The 24,639-nt window shown below is 48.5% G+C and overlaps 1 pseudogene; it reads left to right on the top strand.

Moving 5' to 3' along the window:
* The window catches only part of LOC121292982, a 66,094-nt pseudogene that overhangs the window by 9,704 nt on the left and 31,751 nt on the right, over positions 1 to 24,639 (top strand).

The raw sequence follows: 24,639 nt of genomic DNA, 5'->3' as shown, positions 1-24,639 counted from the left end.
CATCTTTAAATTTGTCATTGGTAAATTCCAAACCCCCGACCCCTCATTATCAATTAGGAATTTAGCTGGTGCCCCCAGTCCAGCCCCAATCCATTTTTCCACGATTTTATCCATCATCTCTCTTTTGTCTTTTCCATGTATCACTGTAGACAGACTGAATCTTCTTATATCTATGCAATGTAAAATGAATATATTTCGATCCTTGTCCCACACCTTTAATTCCACAGCTACCTCTTCATTAAAGTCTCGTGCTAATGGGAGACTTACAATCGACCCTGATCGTGTCCTCTGATACTTTTTGCATACATCAAATTTTTCACTAATCTCTTCCACAAGCTTTGTGTACTCCTCATCAACCAGCCCTTCATACTTTAGTGGGACTTTTACTCATTCCGTTTGTCACAGGTTAAATTGTCAATGTAACTGTAAATTGCTTTTTCCCCTCTCAAATTCCTATCACCTGAAGCCATTAACATTTCTTTAACATTCTGATTAGAGATGCTAGGTTTTGTTAAGGGGATGAAATAATGTCCTGATTGGGTAAATCACTAATCTACTGATTTTCCGAAGACAATTGCCTTATCCTGTTCCATGTCTAACCTCATTTGTGCCTTGTTCATAGATGGCTTGCTCAGCAGCGAGGGTATCTCACTAGATACTACATCTGCACTAATAAAATGGTTTACCCCAGCTATTCTACATGGAATCACCTCTCCTTTCAGTGACTTTAACATGTTGTCATCCCTGAACCAAGTATAGCTTTCATATACCTTGACTGTCCTTTGATCCTTTCTACTGAGTGAATCTAAATAACATTTCAACCAATGTGTTACACATACTGCGAATGTGCAACTACTGTCCAGCACAGTGCAATTAAATGAATCTGCAACTAGTACAATTATTACCAAACTGAAGCTTCATGTGACCAGTATAATTCCTTCAGACTTATCAATATCATCACCTTCCCCTTCAGAACCGTCTGCATCACGTGTCACCTCCAAAACTCTGTTGCTCTCTTTTGGACCATTTACCGCATAATGATATTTCAAATCACATCTGAAACATCCGTTAATAATTCCCTGGACATTTCTGGGGCTCATTCTACTGTTATTATTACTCCATTCCTGTTATCTGCCTGATCTGCCAAAGAAGGTCTCCATCCTCATTTCTTTTGTCTGTCATTCCTCTGTTACATTGACGCTGTGCCCCATATCTGAACAGTCTTGAAATGCGAGGGGCTAATTGGTCTCCTCTGGTTCCTGGGAGGTTTGCTTCCATGGCTTCATATGGCTCTCTCTGTCTCTCTCCTCTCACTCTGGCTCTCGGTCTCTCTCACAGACACGTGTCCTTGAACACTGTGTGTGGTGTGTGTGTGTGGGGACACTGCACAAAAACCCAAGAATTTCTAACTGATTCTTTCTTCTACAACAGATCTCAGAGGATCACTGCCTTGAATCTACCAGAAAGCTTTGACTCTCGGGAACAGTGGCCAAATTGTCCTACCATCAAGGAGATCCGTGACCAGGGATCATGTGGATCATGCTGGGTAAGGAAGGAGTTACGTGGACAGCAGCTGCTACATTCATGCATTACCTACTTTATATTGTTACAATCCCCTCGAGAGATCCAATAGCTTTTTAAAAAGAAAGAAATCCCCATGTCATTAACAGAAAGGAAGCTGCTGAATGAGATTACACTATTTACTGTAACAAAACCAACAAAAATCAGCACAATTCAAACATTAATTCACAGGTAAAGATTATTTCAAATAAAAAGGTCAATTTTGTTATAAAAAGTCAACACAACAAAGATGTAGTTACAAGTTGGGGAGATGGTGGATTTGTGGTAATGTCACCATAATCCAGAGGCCCAGACCAGTGCAAACACAGGTTCAAATCCCACCACGACAACCGGTGGAATTTAAATTCAATTAATAAATCTGGAACTAATAAATCATAAAGCTAGTCTTAGTAATGGTGACCATGAAACCATCACCAATTCCTGTAAAACCCCATCTGGGTCGCTAATGCCCTTTAGGAAAGGAAATCTGCTGTCCATGTCTGGTCTGGCTTACATGTGACCCCAGACCCACAGCAATGTGGTTAACTCTTAACTGCCCTCTGAAATGGCCGAGCAAACCACTCAGCTCAAGGGCAATTAGGGATGGGTAACAAACGCTGGCCCTGCCAGTGACACCCACATCCCACAAAAGAATAAAGAACAAAACACACTCACATTTCTTCCCACACAAAAGTGGGACCACCCGTAATCTCTCAGTCTTTCCAACTTGACCTTTGTAGGATCTGTCATTTCCCATCCAACTGTTTTGGCTCTTGAGTCACATTCACCAGGACCGTATTTCATCTGAAATCCTCAGAGAAAATATTTCTTTTCATCTCTGTCCTAAAAGGGTGACCCCTAATTTTAAAACAGGGACCCCTAGTTCTGGACTCACCCACAAGAGGAAACATCCTTTCCACATTCACATTGTCAAGGCCGTTCAGGACCTTGTAAACTTCAATCAAATCACCCCTCACTCTTCTAAACTCCAGTGGAAACAAGCCCAGTCTGTCCAACCTTTCCTCATAAGACAACCCACTCATTCCAGGTATCAATCTAGTAAACCTCCCCTGAACCACCTCCAATGCATTTACATCCTTCCTTAAATAAGGAGACCAAAACTGCACACAGTATTTAAGATGCGGTCTCACCAATGCCCTGTATAAGTGAAGCATAACATCCTTATTTTAATGTTCAATGCCTTTCGTAATAAAGGATAACATTCCATTAGTCTTCTGATTACTTGCAAACTTTTTGTGACTCATGTACTAGAACACCGAGATCCCTCTGCACCACAGAATTCTGAAGCTGTTCTCTATTTAAGTAATACTCTGCTTTTTTATTCTTCCTGCCAAAGTGAACAACTTCACAATTTCCCACATTATGTTCCATCTGTCAGATTTTTGCCCACTCACTCAGTCTTTCTCTCTCTGTCTGCAAACTCCTTGGGCAGGATTTTTATGCTGGCATGTGGGTGTGATTGGCAGGTGGTGATTGGCAGGTGGTGACTGGCGGGCGGCGGTTGGCGGGCGGCGGTTGGCGGGCGGCGATTGACGGGCGGCGGTTGGCAGGTGGCGGTTGGCGGGCGGTGATTGGCGGGCGGTGATTGGCGGGCGGCGATTGGCGGGCGGCGGTTGGCGGGCGGCGGCGATTGGCGGGCGGCGGCGATTGGCGGGCGGCGGCGATTGGCGGGCGGCGGTTGGCGGGCGGCGATTGGCGGGCGGCGATTGGCGGGCGGCGATTGGCGAGCGGCGGTTGGCGGGGGCGAGCGGCGATTGGCGGATGGCGATTGGCGGGTGGCGATTGGCGGGTGTGATTGGCGAGCGGTGATTGGCGGGTAGCGGTTGGCGGGCGGCGGTTGGCGGGCGGCGGTTGGCGGGCGGCGGTTGGCGGGCGGCGGTTGGCGGTTGGCGGGCGGCGGTTGGCGGGCGGCGGTTGGCGGTTGGCGGGCGGCGGTTGGCGGGTGTGATTGGCGAGCGGCGATTGGCAAGCGGCGATTGGCGGGTAGCGGTTGGCGGGCAGCGATTGGAGGGGGTGATTGGCGGGCGGTGATTGGCGAGCGGTGATTGTCGGTTGGCGGGCGTCGGTTGGCGGGCGTCGGTTGGCGGGCGTCGGTTGGCGGGCGTCGGTTGGCGGGCGTCGGTTGGCGGGTGCGATTGGCGGATGCGATTGGCGGGTGGCGATTGGCGGTTGGCGGGCGGCGGTTGGCGGGCGGTGATTGGCGGGTGTGATTGGTGGGCCTGGGAGCGGCTGGAGAATGGATCGCCACCTGCAATCAGCCCCTGACGGTGACTTCATGCTGGCTGGCCAGTTAACAGCCAGGCAGTGTGAAAAACTCATTGAAATGCTCAACGCTGCTGGGGTGGGCACTGGAGGTGGGCAGGCACCAACTGGGGTGGACACCCACTGGGGTGGGCACTGGAGGAGGGCAGGCACTGCAGTCAGTGTGAGCTGGGGGGAGGGCAGAATGAAAACTCCCTGAAGGCAGAGAGTGGCCTTACGGAGCTAAAGACTTCAAAACCATTAAATTAAGATTTTAAAATGTTGGAAAAATGTCCACTCATCAGGATCATTCACATGAACATATACATGATGGAAATTCTGTCCATACATGTTTATTTATTTGAGGTTTAATAACAGAAACCTCATCCTGCCCATGGATGAGGTTTCATCAAAAACGCAAAGTCTGCCTGGCGGATTCACCCATCCACCAACCGTAAGGTTGGACAGACCACGGAAAATCCAGGGCAATTGGAACTTTAACAACTTGAATTGTTAATTGTCAGTGGGCGCGCTACCAGCACTCGTGCACACCCACCCACCAAAATAGCGCACGAGTGCAGGATGATGTTGGGACGCTTGCCCGATGTCATCTCGTGTGATTTGGCATCTGATCAGACCAGGTGCCCACCTACATGCTAACCTAAAAATTCTGCCCCTTTTGTCTTCTTCACAATGCTTTCCTACCTATCTTCGTGTCACCTGCAAATGTAGCTGCCATGCCTTCACTCCCCATCTAAGCCAGTGATGTAAATCGTAAAAGGTTGAGGCCCCAGTACAGACCCCTATGGGACTCCACTTGTCACATCCAATCAGAATAAGACCCATTTTGCATATTCTCTGTTTTCTCCCAGCCAGCCAATCTCCTATCTAGGCTATTATGTTACCCCCTACACCATGAGCTTTTATTTTCCACAATAACCTTTAATGTGGTGCCTTATCAAATGCCTCCTGGAAATCCAAGTACAGCACGTCTACAGGCTCCCCTTTATCCACGATGCATGTTAGTCCTTGAAAGAACTCCAATAAATAACCATGGTTTCCCTTTCACAAAACCACGCTGACTCTTCCCAATTGCCTTGAGTTTTTCTGAGTGTCCAGCTACAACTGCCTCAATGATCGATTCTAACACCTTCCCCATGACAGACATCAAGCTAACTGGCCTATAGTTTCCTGTTTTTTTGTCTCCCTCCCTTCTTGAATAGAAGGGTTATATTTACTACTTTCCAGTCTGACAGAACCTTTCCAGAATCTAGCAAACTTCGGAAAACTAACACCAATGCATCTACTACCTCATTAGCCACCTCTTTTAAGAGCCTAGGATGAAGTCCATCAGGACCCGGAGACTTGTCGGCCCACAGCTCCATCAGTTTGCTCAGTACAGCTTCCCTAGTGATTGTAATTTCACCAAGTTGCTTTTTCCCTTCCATTCCGGGTTTACAGCTATTACTGGAATGTTTCTGTATCCTCTATAGTGAAGGCAGAAGTGAAATATTGCTTCATTTCATCCACCATTTCCTTATTATCTACTATTAACTCCCCATTCTCACTCTCAAGAGGACCAACTCTTTACCTTATTTACTCACTTTATTTACACTTTATTTAAGTACCTATAGAAACTCTTGCTATCTGTTTTTACATTTCTAGCCAGCTTTCTCTCCTACTCAATATCACAGAATCACAGAATTGTTATGGTATAGAAGGAGGCCATTCGGTCCATCTTGTCTGCACCGGCTCTCTGAGCATTTTAACCCAGTGCCATTCTCCTGCCTTTTCCCCGTAACCCTGCGCATTGTTTCTATTTAAATAATCATCCAATGCTCTCTTGAATGCCTCAATTGAACCTGCCTCCACCACACTTCCAGGCCGTGCATTCCAAACCCTGACTACTCTCTGTGTGAAAAAGCTGTTTCTCACCTCATATTTGCTTCTTTTGCAAAACACTTTAAAACTGTGCCTCCTGGGTCTCGATCTGTTTACAAAGTGGGAACAGCTTCTCCCTGTCTACTCTGTCCAGGCCCCTCATTATTTTGAAAACTCCTATCAAGTCTCCTCTCAGCCTTCTCCTATCCAATGAAAACAGTCCCAACTTCTCCAATCTTTCCTCATAACTGAAGTATCTCATCCCTGGAACCATTCTCGTAAACCTCTTCTGTACTCTCTCCAGTGCGTTCACATCCTGTAGTGTGGCGCTAGAACTGTACACAATATTCCAGCTGAGGTCTAACCAGTGTCTTATATAAAAGCAAAAAATTGTGGATGCTGGAAATCCAAAACAAAAATAAAAAGAACTGGAAAAACTCAGCAGGTCTGGCAGCATCGGCAGAGAGGAACACAGTTAACATTTCGAGTCCGTATGACTCTTCAGCAGAACTAAGGAAAATTAGAAAAGAGGTGAAATATAAGCTGGTTTAAGTGGGGGTGGGGAGACAGGTAGAGGGCCTATAAGTTCATCATAACCTCCCTGCTCTTGTACTCTGTGCCCCTATTAATGAAGTCTAGAATACTGTATGCTTTAGAAACAGCTCCCTCTCCCTGTCCTGCCACCTTTCATGACTTATGTACATATACACCCAGGTCTCTCTGCTCCTGCACACCCTTTAGAATGGTGTCCTTTATTTTATACTGTCTCTCCATGTTCTTTGTACCAAAATGTATCACATCACACTTCTCCACATTCAACTTCATCTGCCCCCTACCTGCCCACTCCACCAATGTGTCAATGTCCTTTTGAAGTTCTACACTCTCCTCCTCACAGTTTACAATTCTCCCAAGTTTTGCATCGTCCGCAAACTTTGAAACTATCCCCTGAACACCAAGATCTAAATCATTAATATATACCAGGAAGAATAAGGGTCCCAATACCGACCCCTGGGGAACTCCACTACAAACCTTCCTCCAGCCTGAAAAATACCCATTAACCATTACTCTCTGTTTCCTATCCCTCAGCCAATTTTGTATCCACGTTGCTACTGTCCCTTTTATTCCATGAGCTATAACTTTCCTCACAAGTCTGTTGTGTGACACTGTATCGAACGCCTTTTAGAAGTCCATACACCACATCAACAGCCTTGCCCTCATCAACCATTTCTGTTACCTCTTCAAAAAGCTCCAGCAAGTTAGTTAGACACAATTTTCCTTTAACAGATCCATGCTGACTCTTCCGGATCAATCTACGTTTTTCCATGTGACTATTAATTCTATCCCGAATAACTGTTTCTAGAAGTTTCCCCACCACTGAAGCTAAACCGACTGGTCTGTAATTGCAGGGCAGATCTTTACAACCTTTTTGAACAAGGGCGTAATATTTGCAATTCCCCAGTCCTCCGGCGCCTCCTTCCCCGAATCCAGGGAACATTGAAAGATTATTGCCAGTGCCTCTGCAATTTCCTCTCTCACTTCCATCAATATTCTTGGATGCATCTCATCTGGTCCCGGTGCCTTATCAAATTTAAGTACCGACAGCTTATCCAATACCTCCTCCTTATCAATTTTAAACCCTTCTCGTGACTGAGTTTCCTCCCCTGTCACCATGGCCTGGGCAGCATCTGCCTCATAGGTAAAGACAGATGCAAAGTATTCATTTAACATCTCAGCCATGCCTCTTGCCTCTATGTGTAAATCCCCTTTTTGGTCTCTAATCGGCCCTAATCCTCCTTTTACCAACCTTTTACTATTGATGTGCTTGTTGAATATTTTGGGATTTGCTTTTATATTAGCTGCCAGTCTTTTTTGGAATCCCTCTTTGCTTCTCGTATTTACTTTTTCACATCCCTTCTGAACCCTTTGTATTCAGCTTGGTTCTCAATTGTATTTGCTACCTGACACCTGTCCTAAGCACACTTTTTCTTCTTTAACTGAATTTCTGTCTCCTTTGTCATCCAGGCAGCTCTGGATTTGTTTGTCCTACCCTTCCCTTTTGAGTGAACATACCTTGACTGTGCCCAAACCATCTCCTCTTTGAAGGTAGCCCATTGTTCAGCTACTGTTTTTCCCACCAACCTTTGGTTCCAGTCCGTCTGGCCCAGCTCCATTCTTGCCCCATTGAAGTCCGCTCTCTGCCAATTGATTATTCTTACTCTGGATTGACCAATATCCTTTTCCACTGTCATCCTAAACCTTATGATTCAATGATCACTGTCCCCTAAATGTTCCCCCACTGTCACTCTATCTACTTGGCCCACCTCATTCCCAAGAACCAGGTCTAGCAGTGCCTCCTTTCTTGTTGGACCACACTGCTGTAGGAAATTCTCCTGAAAACAACCTTGGAATGCTTGTCCCTCACTGCCCCTTACACTACCACTATCCCAGTCTATATACAGGTAATTAAAGTCCCCATTATCACTACTCTATGGTGTTTACACCTCCATGTAATTCCCTTACAGATTTGTTCCTCTGTATCCTTCCCACTAGCTGATGGTCTATATATTACACCGAGCAATGTAATTGCTCCCTTCTTATTCCTTAGCTCAAACCAAATCAATTCTGTCCTTGAATCCTCTGACACATCCTCTTTTTCCAGTCCTGCAATACTCTCCTTAACCAAAAATGCCACCCGTCCTCCTGTTTTCCCTTTCCTATCTTTTCTGAACACCTTGTAACCAGGAATATTTAACACCCAGATCTGCCCTTCCTCAAGCCAGATCTCTGTTATCACCACAACATCATAATCCCACAAGACAATCTATGCTTGTAACTCCCCAATTTTATTAACTATACTCCATGCATTCACACACATGCAGTGTAACCCTGATTTAGACTTCATTACTTACTCCGACTCCATCTACTAACTTACTATTCTCTATTTTAGTGCTATCTGCCTCGCCCAGCATTCTGTGCACCCTGGTATTATTTTCTGATATTCTCTCCTGGTTCCCACTCCTCTGCTGAGTTAGTTTAAACCCTCCCCAACAGCACCAGCAAAACGCCCTGCAAGACATTCAGTCCCGGCTCTGTTTAGATGCAACCCGTCCAGCTTGTCTAGGTGTCATCTCCCCCAGAGCCAGTCCCAGTGTCCCAGGAATCTAAAGCCCTCCCTCCTGCACCATCTTTCCAGCCACACATTCATCTGTCTTATCTTCCTAGTTCTGTGCCCACTGGCATGTGGCACTGGAAGTAATCCGGAGATTACTACTTTAGAGGTCCTGCTTGTTAAATTTCTACCTAGCTCCCTAAATTCCGATTGCAGGACCACATGCCCCTTCCGACCGATGTATTTAGTACCAATGTGGATCACGACCTCTGGCTGTTCACCCTCCCCCACAAGAATATACTGCAGCTGTTCTGTGACATCCTTAATCCAAGCACCAGGGAGGCCACAAACTATCCTGGAGTCACGTTGACGGCTGCAGAAACGCCTGTCTGTTCCCCTAAGTAAAGAATCCCTTCTCTGCTCCATTTTCCTCTCTAGCTTTTGCATCACCCAGGGAGTTCTGCCTTTGTTTACTCAGCTTTCCTCCTCGTGGGAATATACCTCAACAGTACATTAACTAACTCTCTTTAAATATATTCCTTTACAGTTTTACAAGCCACTCTTTGATTCCGATTTATCTGAGCCAGATCTGTTCTCACCCACTGAAATTGGTCCTCCCCGGATTAAGTGTGTTTATTTTAGATTCTCTTTTCCCTCTTTCATTGCCATGCTAAACCCAATGTTATGATCTGTGCCCCTACATGTTCCTGCACTGACACTTGATCACTGTCCCGACATGTTCCTGCACTGACACATGATCACTGTCCCTAAATGTTCCTGCACTGACACATGATCACTGTCCCTAAATGTTCCTGCACTGACACTTGATCACTGTCGCTACATGTTCCTGCACTGACACTTGATCACTGTCCCTACATGTTCCTGCACTGACACATGATCACTGTCCCTAAATGTTCCTGCACTGACACATGATCACTGTCCCTAAATGTTCCTGCACTGACACTTGATCACTGTCCCTACATGTTCCCCCACTGACACTTGATCACTGCCCCTACATGTTCCTGCACTGACACTTGATCACTGTCCCTACATGTTCCCGCACTGTCACTTGATCACTGCCCCTACATGGTCCCCCAACGATGCTTGATCACTGCCCCTACATGTTCCCGCACTGACAATTGATCACTGCCCCTAAATGTTCCTGCACTGACACTTGACCACTGTCCCTACATGTTCCCGCACTGACACTTGATCACTGTCCCTACATGTTCCCGCACTGACACTTGATCACTTCCCCTAAATGTTCCCCCCCTGACACTTGATCACTGTCCCTACATGTTCCTGCACTGACACTTGATCACTGTCCCTACATGTTCCCGCACTGTCACTTGATCACTGCCCCTACATGGTCCCCCAACGATGCTTGATCACTGCCCCTACATGTTCCCGCAATGACACTTGATCAGTGCCCCTACATGTTCCTGCAATGACACTTGATCACTGTCCCTACATGTTCCCGCACTGACACTTGATCACTGTCCCTACATGTTCCCGCACTGACACTTGATCACTTCCCCTAAATGTTCCCCCCCTGACACTTGATCACTGTCCCTACATGTTCCTGCACTGACACTTGATCACTGTCCCTACATGTTCCTGCACTGACACTTGATCACTGTCCCTACATGTTCCTGCACTGACACTTGATCACTGCCCCTACATGTTCCCCCACTGACACTTGATCACTGCCCCTACATGTTCCCCCACTGACACTTGATCACTGTCCCTACATGTTCCTGCACTGACACTTCATCACTGTCCCTACATGTTCCTGCACTGACACTTGATCACTGTCCCTACATGTTCCTGCACTGACACTGGATCACTATCACTACATGTTCCTGCACTGACATTTGATCACTGTCCCTACATGTTTCCGCACTGACACTTGACCACTGTCCCTACATGTTCCCGCACTGACACTTGATCACTGTCCCTACATGTTCCCGCACTGACACTTGATCACTTCCCCTAAATGTTCCCCCCCTGACACTTGATCACTGTCCCTACATGTTCCTGCACTGACACTTGATCACTGTCCCTACATGTTCCTGCACTGACACTTGATCACTGTCCCTACATGTTCCTGCACTGACACTTGATCACTGCCCCTACATGTTCCCCCACTGACACTTGATCACTGCCCCTACATGTTCCCCCACTGACACTTGATCACTGTCCCTACATGTTCCTGCACTGACACTTCATCACTGTCCCTACATGTTCCTGCACTGACACTTGATCACTGTCCCTACATGTTCCTGCACTGACACTGGATCACTATCACTACATGTTCCTGCACTGACATTTGATCACTGTCCCTACATGTTTCCGCACTGACACTTGATCACTGCCCCTACATGTTCCCGCACTGACACTTGATCACTGTCCCGACATGTTCCTGCACTGACACTTGATCACTGTCACTACATGTTCCTGCACTGACATTTGATCACTGCCCATACATGTTCCTGCACTGACATTTGATCACTGCCCCTACATGTTCCTGCACTGACATTTGATCACTGCCCCTACATGTTCCTGCACTGACATTTGATCACTGCCCCTACATGTTCCTGCACTGACATTTGATCACTGCCCCTACATGTTCCTGCGCTGACACTTGATCACTGCCCCTACATGTTCCTCCACTGACACTTGATCACTGTCCCTACATGTTCCTGCACCGTCACTTGATTACTGTCCCTACATGTTCCCGCAATGACACTTGATCACTGTCCCTACATGTTCCCGCACAGACACTTGATCAGTGCCCCTACATGTTCCTGCACCAACACTTGATCACTGCCCCTACATGTTCCCCCAGTGACACTTGAACACTGCCCCTACATGTTCTTGCACCGACACTTGATCACTGTCCCTACATGTTCCTGCACTGACACTTGATCACTGTCACTACATGTTCCCGCACTGACACTTGATCACTGTCCCTACATGTTCCAGCACTGACACTTGATCACTGTCCCTACATGTTCCTGCACTGACACTTGATCACTGTCCCTACATGTTCCTGCACTGACACTGGATCACTGTCACTACATGTTCCTGCACTGACATTTGATCACTGTCCCTACATGTTCCCGCACTGACACTTGATCACTGCCCCTACATCTTCCCGCACTGACACTTGATCACTGCCCCTACATGTTCCAGTACTGACACTTGATCACTGTCCCTACATGTTCCTGCACTGACACTTGATCACTGTCACTACATGTTCCTGCACTGACATTTGATCACTGCCCCTACATGTTCCTGCACTGACATTTGATCACTGCCCCTACATGTTCCTGCACTGACACTTGATCATTGCCCCTACATGTTCCTGCACTGACACTTGATCACTGTCCCTACATGTTACTGCACCGTCACTTGATTACTGTCCCTACATGTTCCCGCAATAACACTTGATCACTGCCCCTACATGTTCCCGCACTGACACTTGATCACAGCCCCTACATGTTCCTGCACTGACACTTGATCACTGTCCCTACATGTTCCCGCACAGACACTTGATCAGTGCCCCAACATTTTCCTGCACCAACACTTGATCACTGCCCCTACATGTTCCTGCAACGACACTTGATCACTGTCCCTACATGTTCCCCCACTGACACTTGAAAACTGCCCCTAAATGTTCCCGCACTGACACTTGATCACTATCCCTACATGTCCCCCACTGACACTTGATCACTGCCCCTACATGTTCCCGCACTGATACTTGATCACTGTCCCTACATTTTCATGCACTGACACTTGATCACTGTCCCTACATGTTCCTGCACTGACACTTGATCACTGTCCCTACATGTTCCTGCACTGACACTTGATCACTGTCCCTACATGTTCCTGCACTGTCACTTGATCACTGCCCCTACATGTTCCTGCACAGACACTTGATCACTGCCCCTAGATGTTCCCCCACTGACACTTGATCACTGCCCCTAGATGTTCCCCCACTGACACTTGATCACTGCCCCAACATGTTCCCCCACTGACACTTGATCACTGCCCCGACATGGTCCCCCAACGATGCTTGATCACTGCCCCTACATGTTCCTGCACAGATACTTGATCACTGCCCCTACATGTTCCCGCACTGACACTTGATCACTGCCCCTACATGTTCCCCCACTGACACTTGATCACTGTCCCTACATGTTCCTGCACCGTCACTTGATTACTGTCCCTACATGTTCCCGCAATGACACTTGATCACTGTCCCTACATGTTCCCGCACAGACACTTGATCAGTGCCCCTACATGTTCCTGCACCAACACTTGATCACTGCCCCTACATGTTCCCCCAGTGACACTTGAACACTGCCCCTACATGTTCTTGCACCGACACTTGATCACTGTCCCTACATGTTCCTGCACTGACACTTGATCACTGTCACTACATGTTCCCGCACTGACACTTGATCACTGTCCCTACATGTTCCAGCACTGACACTTGATCACTGTCCCTACATGTTCCTGCACTGACACTTGATCACTGTCCCTAGATGTTCCCCCACTGACACTTGATCACTGCCCCAACATGTTCCCCCACTGACACTTGATCACTGCCCCGACATGGTCCCCCAACGATGCTTGATCACTGCCCCTACATGTTCCTGCACAGATACTTGATCACTGCCCCTACATGTTCCCGCACTGACACTTGATCACTGCCCCTACATGTTCCCCCACTGACACTTGATCACTGTCCCTACATGTTCCAGCACTGACACTTGATCACTGCCCCAAAATGTACCTGCACTGACACTTGATCACTGTCCCTACATGTTCCTGCACTGTCACTTGATCACTGCCCCTACATGTTCCTGCACAGACACTTGATCACTGTCCCTACATGTTCCCGCACTGTCACTTGATCACTGTCCCTACATGTTCCCCCACTGACACTTGATCACTGCCCCAACATGTTCCCCCACTGACACTTGATCACTGCCCCTACATGGTCCCCCAACGATGCTTGATCACTGCCCCTACATGTTCCTGCACTGATACTTGATTACTGCCCCAACATGGTCCCCCAACGACGCTTGATCACTACCCCTACATGTTCCTGCACAGATACTTGATCACTGCCCCTACATGTTCCCGCACTGACACTTGATCACTGCCCCTACATGTTCCCCCACTGACACTTGATCACTGTCCCTACATGTTCCAGCACTGACACTTGATCACTGCACAAACATGTACCTGCACTGATACTTGATCACTGCCCCTACATGTTCCAGCACTGACACTTGATCACAGCCCCTACATGTTCCAGCACTGACACTTGATAACTGCCCCTACATGTTCCTGCACTGACACTTGATCACTGCCCCTACATGTTCCTGCACTGACACTTGATCACTGCCCCTACATGTTCCTGCACTGACACTTGATCAATGTCCCTACATGTTCCCGCAATGACACTTGATCACTGTCCCTATATGTTCCTGCACTGACACTTGATCACTGCCCCTACATGTTCCTGTACTGACACTTGATCATTGTCCCTACATGATCCTGCACTGACACTGGATCACTGTCACTACATGTTCCTGCACTGACATTTGATCACAGTCCCTACATGTTCCCGCACTGACACTTGATCACTGCCCCTAAATGTTCCCGCATTGACACTTGATCACTGTCCCTACATGTTCCTGCACTGACACTTGATCACTGTCCCTACATGTTCCTGCACCGTCACTTGATCACTGTCCCTACATGTTCCTGCACTGACACTTGATCACTGTCCCTACATGTTCCTGCACTGACACTTGATCACTGTCCCGACATGTTCCTGCACTGACACTTGATCACTGTCCCGACATGTTCCTGCACTGACACTTGATCACTGTCCCGACATGTTCCTGCACTGACACTTGATCACTGTCCCGACATGTTCCTGCACTGACACTTGATCACTGTCCCGACATGTTCCTGCACTGACAGTTGATCACTGTCCCGACATGTTCCTGCACTGACATTTGATCACTGTCCCTACATGTTCCTGCACTGACACTTGATCACTGTCCCTACATGTTACTGCACCGTCACTTGATTACTGTCCCTACATGTTCCGGCACTGACACTTGATCACTGCCCCTTCATCTTCCTGCACTGACACTTGATCACTGTCCCTACATGTTCCTGCACTGACACTTGATCACTGCCCCTACATGTTCCTGCACAGACACTTGATCACTGTCCCTACATGTTCCCGCACTGTCACTTGATCACTGCCCCTACATGTTCCCCCACTGACACTTGATCACTGCCCCAACATGTTCCCCCACTGACACTTGATCACTACCCCTACATGGTCCCCCAACGATGCTTGATCACTGCCCCTACATGTTCCTGCACTGATACTTGATTACTGCCCCAACATGGTCCCCCAGCGACGCTTGATCACTACCCCTACATGTTCCTGCACAGATACTTGATCACTGCCCCAACATGTTCCCGCACTGACACTTGATCACTGCCCCTACATGTTCCCCCACTGACACTTGATCACTGTCCCTACATGTTCCAGCACTGACACTTGATCACTGCCCCACCATGTACCTGCACTGATACTTGATCACTGCCCCTACATGTTCCAGCACTGACACTTGATCACTGCCCCTACATGTTCCAGCACTGACACTTGATCACTGCCCCTACATGTTCCTGCACTGACACTTGATCAATGGCCCTACATGTTCCCGCACTGACACTTGATCACTGTCCCTACATGTTCCAGCACTGACACTTGATCACTGCCCCTACATGTTCCCCCACTGACACTTGATCACTGTCCCTACATGTTCCCCCACTGACACTTGATCACTGTCCCTACATGTTCCTGCACTGACACTTGATCACTGTCCCTACATGTTCCTGCACTGACACTTGATCACTGTCCCTATATGTTCCTGCACTGACACTTGATCACTGCCCCTACATGTTCCTGCACTGACACTTGATCACTGCCCCTACATGTTCCCCCACTGACACTTGATCACTGTCCCTACATGTTCCAGCACTGACACTTGATCACTGCCCCAACATGTACCTGCACTGATACTTGATCACTGCCCCTACATGTTCCAGCACTGACACTTGATCACAGCCCCTACATGTTCCAGCACTGACACTTGATAACTGCCCCTACATGTTCCTGCACTGACACTTGATCACTGCCCCTACATGTTCCTGCACTGACACTTGATCAATGTCCCTACATGTTCCCGCACTGACACTTGATCACTGTCCCTACATGTTCCAGCACTGACACTTGATCACTGCCCCTACATGTTCCCCCACTGACACTTGATCACTGCCCCTACATGTTCCCCCACTGACACTTGATCACTGTCCCTACATGTTCCTGCACTGACACTTGATCACTGTCCCTACATGTTCCTGCACTGACACTTGATCACTGTCCCTACATGTTCCTGCACCGTCACTTGATTACTGTCCCTACATGTTCCCGAAATGACACTTGATCACTGCCCCTACATGTTCCCGCACTGACACTGGATCACAGCCCCTACATGTTCCTGCACTGACACTTGATCACTGTCCCTACATGTTCCTGCACTGACACTTGATCACTGTCCCTACATGTTCCTGCACTGACACTTGATCACTGTCCCTACATGTTCCTGCACCGTCACTTGATTACTGTCCCTACATGTTCCCAAACAGACACTTGATCAGTGCCCCTACATGTTCCCCCAATGACACTTGAACACTGCCCCTACATGTTCCTGCACTGACACTTGATCACTGTCCCTACATGTTCCTGCACTGACACTTGATCACTGCCCCTACATGTTCCGGCACTGACACTTGATCACTGCCCCTTCATCTTCCTGCACTGACACTTGATCACTGTCCCTACATGTTCCTGCACTGACACTTGATCACTGTCCCTACATGTTCCTGCACTGTCACTTGATCACTGCCCCTACATGTTCCTGCACAGACACTTGATCACTGTCCCTACATGTTCCCGCACTGTCACTTGATCACTGCCCCTACATGTTCCCCCACTGACACTTGATCACTGCCCCAACATGTTCCCCCACTGACACTTGATCACTACCCCTACATGGTCCCCCAACGATGCTTGATCACTGCCCCTACATGTTCCTGCACTGATACTTGATTACTGCCCCAACATGGTCCCCCAACGACGCTTGATCACTACCCCTACATGTTCCTGCACAGATACTTGATCACTGCCCCTACATGTTCCCGCACTGACACTTGATCACTGCCCCTACATGTTCCCCCACTGACACTTGATCACTGTCCCTACATGTTCCAGCACTGACACTTGATCACTGCCCCAACATGTACCTGCACTGATACTTGATCACTGCCCCTACATGTTCCAGCACTGACACTTGATCACTGCCCCTACATGTTCCAGCACTGACACTTGATCACTGCCCCTACATGTTCCTGCACTGACACTTGATCAATGGCCCTCCATGTTCCCGCACTGACACTTGATCACTGTCCCTACATGTTCCAGCACTGACACTTGATCACTGCCCCTACATGTTCCCCCACTGACACTTGATCACTCTCCCTACATGTTCCCCCACTGACACTTGATCACTGTCCCTACATGTTCCTGCACTGACACTTGATCACTGTCCCTACATGTTCCTGCACTGACACTTGATCACTGTCCCTATATGTTCCTGCACTGACACTTGATCACTGCCCCTACATGTACCTGTACTGACACTTGATCACTGTCCCTACATGTACCTGTACTGACACTTGATCACTGTCCCTACATGTTCCTGCACTGACATTTGATCACTGTCCCTACATGTTCCCGCACTGACACTTGATCACTGTCCCGACATGTTCCTGCACTGACACTTGATCACTGTCCCGACATGTTCCTGCACTGACACTTGATCACTGTCCCGACATGTTCCTGCACTGACATTTGATCACTGTCCCTACATGTTCCTGCACTGACACTTGATCACTGTCCCTACATGTTACTGCACCGTCACTTGATTACTGTCCCTACATGTTCCCGAAATGACACTTGATCACTGCCCCTACATGTTCCCGCACTGACACTGGATCACAGCCCCTACATGTTCCTGCACTGACACTTGATCACTGGCCCTACATGTTCCCAAACAGACACTTGAACACTGCCCCTACATGTTCCTGCACTGACACTTGATCACTGTCCCTACATCTTCCTGCACTGACACTTGATCACTGTCCCTACATGTTCCTGCACTGACACTTGATCACTGCCCCTACATGTTCCGGCACTGACACTTGATCACTGCCCCTTCATCTTCCTGCACTGACACTTGATCACTGTCCCTACATGTTCCTGCGCTGACACTTGAGCACTGCCCCTACATGTTCCTGCACTGACACTTGATCACTGTCCCTACATGTTCCTGCACTGACACTGGATCACTGTCACTACATGTTCATGCACTGACATTTGATTACTGTCCCTGCATGTTCCCGCACTGACACTTGATCACTGCCCCTACATGTTCCCGCATTGACACATGATCACTGTCCCTACATGTTCCTGCACTGACACTTGATCATTGTCCCTACATGTTCCTGCACTGACACTTGATCATTGTCCCTACATGTTCCTGCACTGACACTTGATCATTGTCCCTACATGTTCCTGCACTGACACTTGATCACTGTCCCTACATGTTCCTGCACTGACACTTGATCACTGTCACGACATGTTCCTGCACTGACATTTGATCACTGTCCCTACATGTTCCTGCACAGTCACTTGATCACTGTCCCTACATGTTCCTGCACAGTCACTTGATCACTGCCCCTACATGTTCCCCCACAGACACTTGATCACTGTCCCTACATGTTCCCGCACTGTCACTTGATCACTGCCCCTAGATGTTCCCCCACTGACACTTGATCACTGCCCCAACATGTTCCCCCACTGACACTTGATCACTGCCCCTACATGGTCCCCCAACGATGCTTGATCACTGCCCCTACATGTTCCTGCACAGATACTTGATCACTGCCCCTACATGTTCCCGCACTGACACTTGATAACTGCCCCTACATGTTCCCCCACTGACACTTGATCACTGTCCCTACATGTTCCAGCACTGACACTTGATCACTGCCCCAACATGTACCTGCACTGATACTTGATTACTGCCCCTACATGTTCCAGCACTGACACTTGATCACAGCCCCTACATGTTCCAGCACTGACACTTGATAACTGCCCCTACATGTTCCTGCACTGACACTTGATCACTGTCCCTACATGTTCCAGCACTGACACTTGATCACTGTCCCTACATGTTCCAGCACTGACACTTGATCACTGCCCCTACATGTTCCCCCACTGACACTTGATCACTGTCCCTATATGTTCCCCCACTGACACTTGATCACTGTCCCTTCATGTTCCTGCACTGACACTTGATCACTGTCCCTACATGTTCCTGCACTGACACTTGATCACTGTCCCTACATGTTCCTGCACTGACACTTGATCACTGCCCCTACATGTTCCTGCACTGACACTGGATCACTGTCACTACATGTTCCTGCACTGACATTTGATCACTGTCCCTACATGTTCCCGCACTGACACTTGATCACTGCCCCTAAATGTTCCCGCATTGACACTTGATCACTGTCCCTACATGTTCCTGCACTGACACTTGATCACTGTCCCTACATGTTCCTGCACTGACACTTGATCACTGTCCCTACATGTTCCTGCACTGACACTTGATCACTGTCCCTACATGTTCCTGCACCGTCACTTGATTACTGTGCCTACATGTTCCCGAAATGACACTTGATCACTGCCCCTACATGTTCCCGCACTGACACTGGATCACAGCCCCTACATGTTCCTGCACTGACACTTGATCACTGGCCCTACATGTTCCCAAACAGACACTTGATCAGTGCCCCTACATGTTCCCCCAATGACACTTGAACACTGCCCCTACATGTTCCTGCACTGACACTTGATCACTGTCCCTACATCTTCCTGCACTGACACTTGATCACTGTCCCTACATGTTCCTGCACTGACACTTGATCACTGTCCCTACATGTTCCGGCACTGACACTTGATCACTGCCCCTTCATCTTCCTGCACTGACACTTGATCACTGTCCCTACATGTTCCTGCACTGACACTTGATCACTGTCCCTACATGTTCCTGCACTGTCACTTGATTACTGTCCCTACATGTTCCGAAATGACACTTGATCACTGCCCCTACATGTTCCCGCACTGACACTGGATCACAGCCCCTACATGTTCCTGCACTGACACTTGATCACTGGCCCTACATGTTCCCAAACAGACACTTGATCAGTGCCCCTACATGTTCCCCCAATGACACTTGAACACTGCCCCTACATGTCCCTGCACTGACACTTGATCACTGTCCCTACATGTTCCTGCACTGACACTTGATCACTGTCCCTACATGTTCCTGCACTGACACTTGATCACTGCCCCTACATGTTCCTGCACTGACACTTGATCACTGTCCCTACATGTTCCTGCGCTGACACTTGAGCACTGCCCCTACATGTTCCTGCACTGACACTTGATCACTGTCCCTACATGTTCCTGCACTGACACTGGATCACTGTCACTACATGTTCATGCACTGACATTTGATTACTGTCCCCGCATGTTCCCGCACTGACACTTGATCACTGCCCCTACATGTTCCCGCATTGACACATGATCACTGTCCCTACATGTTCCTGCACTGACACTTGATCACTGTCCCTACATGTTCCTGCACTGACACTTGATCACTGTCCCTACATGTTCCGCACTGTCACTTGATCACTGCCCCTAGATGTTCCCCCACTGACACTTGATCACTGCCCCAACATGTTCCCCCACTGACACTTGATCACTGCCCCTACATGGTCCCCCAACGATGCTTGATCACTGCCCCTACATGTTCCTGCACAGATACTTGATCACTGCCCCTACATGTTCCCGCACTGTCACTTGATCACTGCCCCTACATGTTCCCCCACTGACACTTGATCACTGTCCCTACATGTTCCAGCACTGAAACTTGATCACTGCCCCTACATCTTCCTGCACTGATACTTGATCACTGCCCCTACATGTTCCTGCACTGACACTTGATCACTGCCCCTACATGTTCCTGCACTGACACTTGATCACTGTCCCTACATGTTCCTGCGCTGACACTTGAGCACTGCCCCTACATGTTCCTGCACTGACACTTGATCACTGACACGACATGTTCCTGCACTGACATTTGATCACTGTCCCTACATGTTCCTGCACTGACACTTGATCACTGTCCCTACATGTTCCTGCACTGTCACTTGATCACTGCCCCTACATGTTCCCGCACAGACACTTGATCACTGTCCCTACATGTTCCCGCACTGTCACTTGATCACTGCCCCTAGATGTTCCCCTCACTGACACTTGATCACTGCCCCAACATGTTCCCCCACTGACACTTGATCACTGCCCCTACATGGTCCCCCAACGATGCTTGATCACTGCCCCTACATGTTCCTGCACAGATACTTGATCACTGCCCCTACATGTTCCCGCACTGTCACTTGATCACTGCCCCTACATGTTCCCCCACTGACACTTGATCACTGTCCCTACATGTTCCAGCACTGACACTTCATCACAGCCCCTACATGTTCCAGCACTGACACTTGATAACTGCCCCTACATGTTCCTGCACTGACACTTGATCACTGCCCCTACATGTTCCTGCACTGACACTTGATCAATGTCCCTACATGTTCCCGCACTGACACTTGATCACTGTCCCTACATGTTCCAGCACTGACACTTGATCACTGCCCCTACATGTTCCCCCACTGACACTTGATCACTGTCCCTACATGTTCCCCCACTGACAATTGATCACTGTCCCTACATGTTCCTGCACTGACACTTGATCACTGTCCCTACATGTTCCTGCACTGACACTTGATCACTGCCCCTACATGTTCCTGTACTAACACTTGATCACTGTCCCTACATGTTCCTGCACTGACACTGGATCACTGTCACTCCATGTTCCTGCACTGACATTTGATCACTGTCCCTACATATCCTGCACTGACACTTGATCACTGTCCCTACATGTTCCTGCACCATCACTTGATTACTGTCCCTACATGTTCCCGAAATGACACTTGATCACTGCCCCTACATGTTCCCGCACTGACACTGGATCAAAGCCCCTACATGTTCCTGCACTGACACTTGATCACTGGCCCTACATGTTCCCAAACAGACACTTGATCAGTGCCCCTACATGTTCCCCCAATGACACGTGAACACTGCCCCTACATGTTCCTGCACTGACACTTGATCACTGTCCCTACATCTTCCTGCACTGACACTTGATCACTGCCCCTACATGTTCCTGCACTGACACTTGATCACTGCCCCTACATGTTCCGGCACTGACACTTGATCACTGCCCCTTCATCTTCCTGCACTGACACTTGATCACTGTCCCTACATGTTCCTGCACTGACACTTGATCACTGTCCCTACATGTTCCTGCACTGTCACTTGATCACTGCCCCAACATGTTCCCCCTCTGACACTTGATCACTGCCCCTACATGGTCCCCCAACGATGCTTGATCACTGCCCCTACATGTTCCTGCACTGATACTTGATTACTGCCCCAACATGGTCTCCCAACGACGCTTGATCACTGCCCCTACATGTTCCTGCACAGATACTTGATCACTGCCCCTACATGTTCCCGCACTGACACTTGATCACTGCCCCTACATGTTCCCCCACTGACACTTGATCACTGTCCCTACATGTTCCAGCACTGACACTTGATCACTGCCCCAACATGTACCTGCACTGACACTTGATCAATGTCCCTACATGTTCCCGCACTGACACTTGATCACTGTCCCTACATGTTCCAGCACTGACACTTGATCACTGCCCCTACATGTTCCCCCACTGACACTTGATCACTGTCCCTACATGTTCCCCCACTGACACTTGATCACTGTCCCTACATGTTCCTGCACTGACACTTGATCACTGTCCCTACATGTTCCTGCACTGACACTTGATCACAGCCCCTACATGTTCCTGGACTGACACTTGATCACTGTCCCTATATGTTCCTGCACTGACACTGGATCACTGTCACTACATGTTCCTGCACTGACATTTGATCACTGTCCCTACATGTTCCCGCACTGACACTTGATCACTGCCCCTAAATGTTCCCGCATTGACACTTGATCACTGTCCCTACATGTTCCCCCACTGACACTTGATCACTGTCCCTACATGTTCCTGCACTGACACTTGATCACTGTCCCTACATGTTCCTGCACTGACACTTGATCACTGTCCCTACATGTTCCTGCACTGACACTTGATCACTGTCCCTACATGTTCCTGCACTGACACTTGATCACTGTCCCTACATGTTCCTGCACTGACACTTGATCACTGTCCCAACATGTTCCTGCACTGACACTTGATCACTGTCCCGACATGTTCCTGCACTGACATTTGATCACTGTCCCTACATGTTCCTGCACTGACACTTGATCACTGTCCCTACATGTTACTGCACCGTCACTTGATTACTGTCCCTACATGTTCCCGCACTGTCACTTGATCACTGCCCCTACATGTTCCCGCACTGACACTGGATCACAGCCCCTACATGTTCCTGCACTGACACTTGATCACTGGCCCTACATGTTCCCCCAATGACACTTGAACACTGCCCCTACATGTTGCTGCACTGACAATTGATCACTGTCCCTACATCTTCCTGCACTGACACTTGATCACTGTCCCTACATCTTCCTGCACTGACACTTGATCACTGTCCCTACATGTTCCAGCATTGACACTTGATCACTGCCCCTACATGTTCCCCCACTGACACTTGATCACTGTCCCTATATGTTCCCCCACTGACACTTGATCACTGTCCCTTCATGTTCCTGCACTGACACTTGATCACTGTCCCTACATGTTCCTGCACTGACACTTGATCACTGTCCCTACATGTTCCTGCACTGACACTTGATCACTGCCCCTACATGTTCCTGCACTGACACTGGATCACTGTCACTACATGTTCCTGCACTGACATTTGATCACTGTCCCTACATGTTCCCGCACTGACACTTGATCACTGCTCCTAAATGTTCCCGCATTGACACTTGATCACTGTCCCTACATGTTCCTGCACTGACACTTGATCACTGTCCCTACATGTTCCTGCACTGACACTTGATCACTGTCCCTACATGTTCCTGCACTGACACTTGATCACTGTCCCTACATGTTCCTGCACTGACACTTGATCACTGTCCCTACATGTTCCTGCACTGACACTTGATCACTGTCCCTACATGTTCCTGCACTGACACTTGATTACTGTCCCTACATGTTCCCGAAATGACACTTGATCACTGCCCCTACATGTTCCCGCACTGACACTGGATCACAGCCCCTACATGTTCCTGCACTGACACTTGATCACTGGCCCTACATGTTCCCAAACAGACACTTGATCAGTGCCCCTACATGTTCCCCCAATGACACTTGAACACTGCCCCTACATGTTCCTGCACTGACACTTGATCACTGTCCCTACATCTTCCTGCACTGACACTTGATCACTGTCCCTACATGTTCCTGCACTGACACTTGATCACTGTCCCTACATGTTCCCG

Source organism: Carcharodon carcharias, chromosome 2 (assembly GCF_017639515.1).
Source record: "Carcharodon carcharias isolate sCarCar2 chromosome 2, sCarCar2.pri, whole genome shotgun sequence".
In the NCBI taxonomy this organism is placed as follows: Eukaryota; Metazoa; Chordata; class Chondrichthyes; order Lamniformes; family Lamnidae; genus Carcharodon; species Carcharodon carcharias.
The sequence above is the reverse complement of the archived record's forward strand: the minus strand, read 5'-3'. Positions and strand labels throughout refer to the sequence as shown.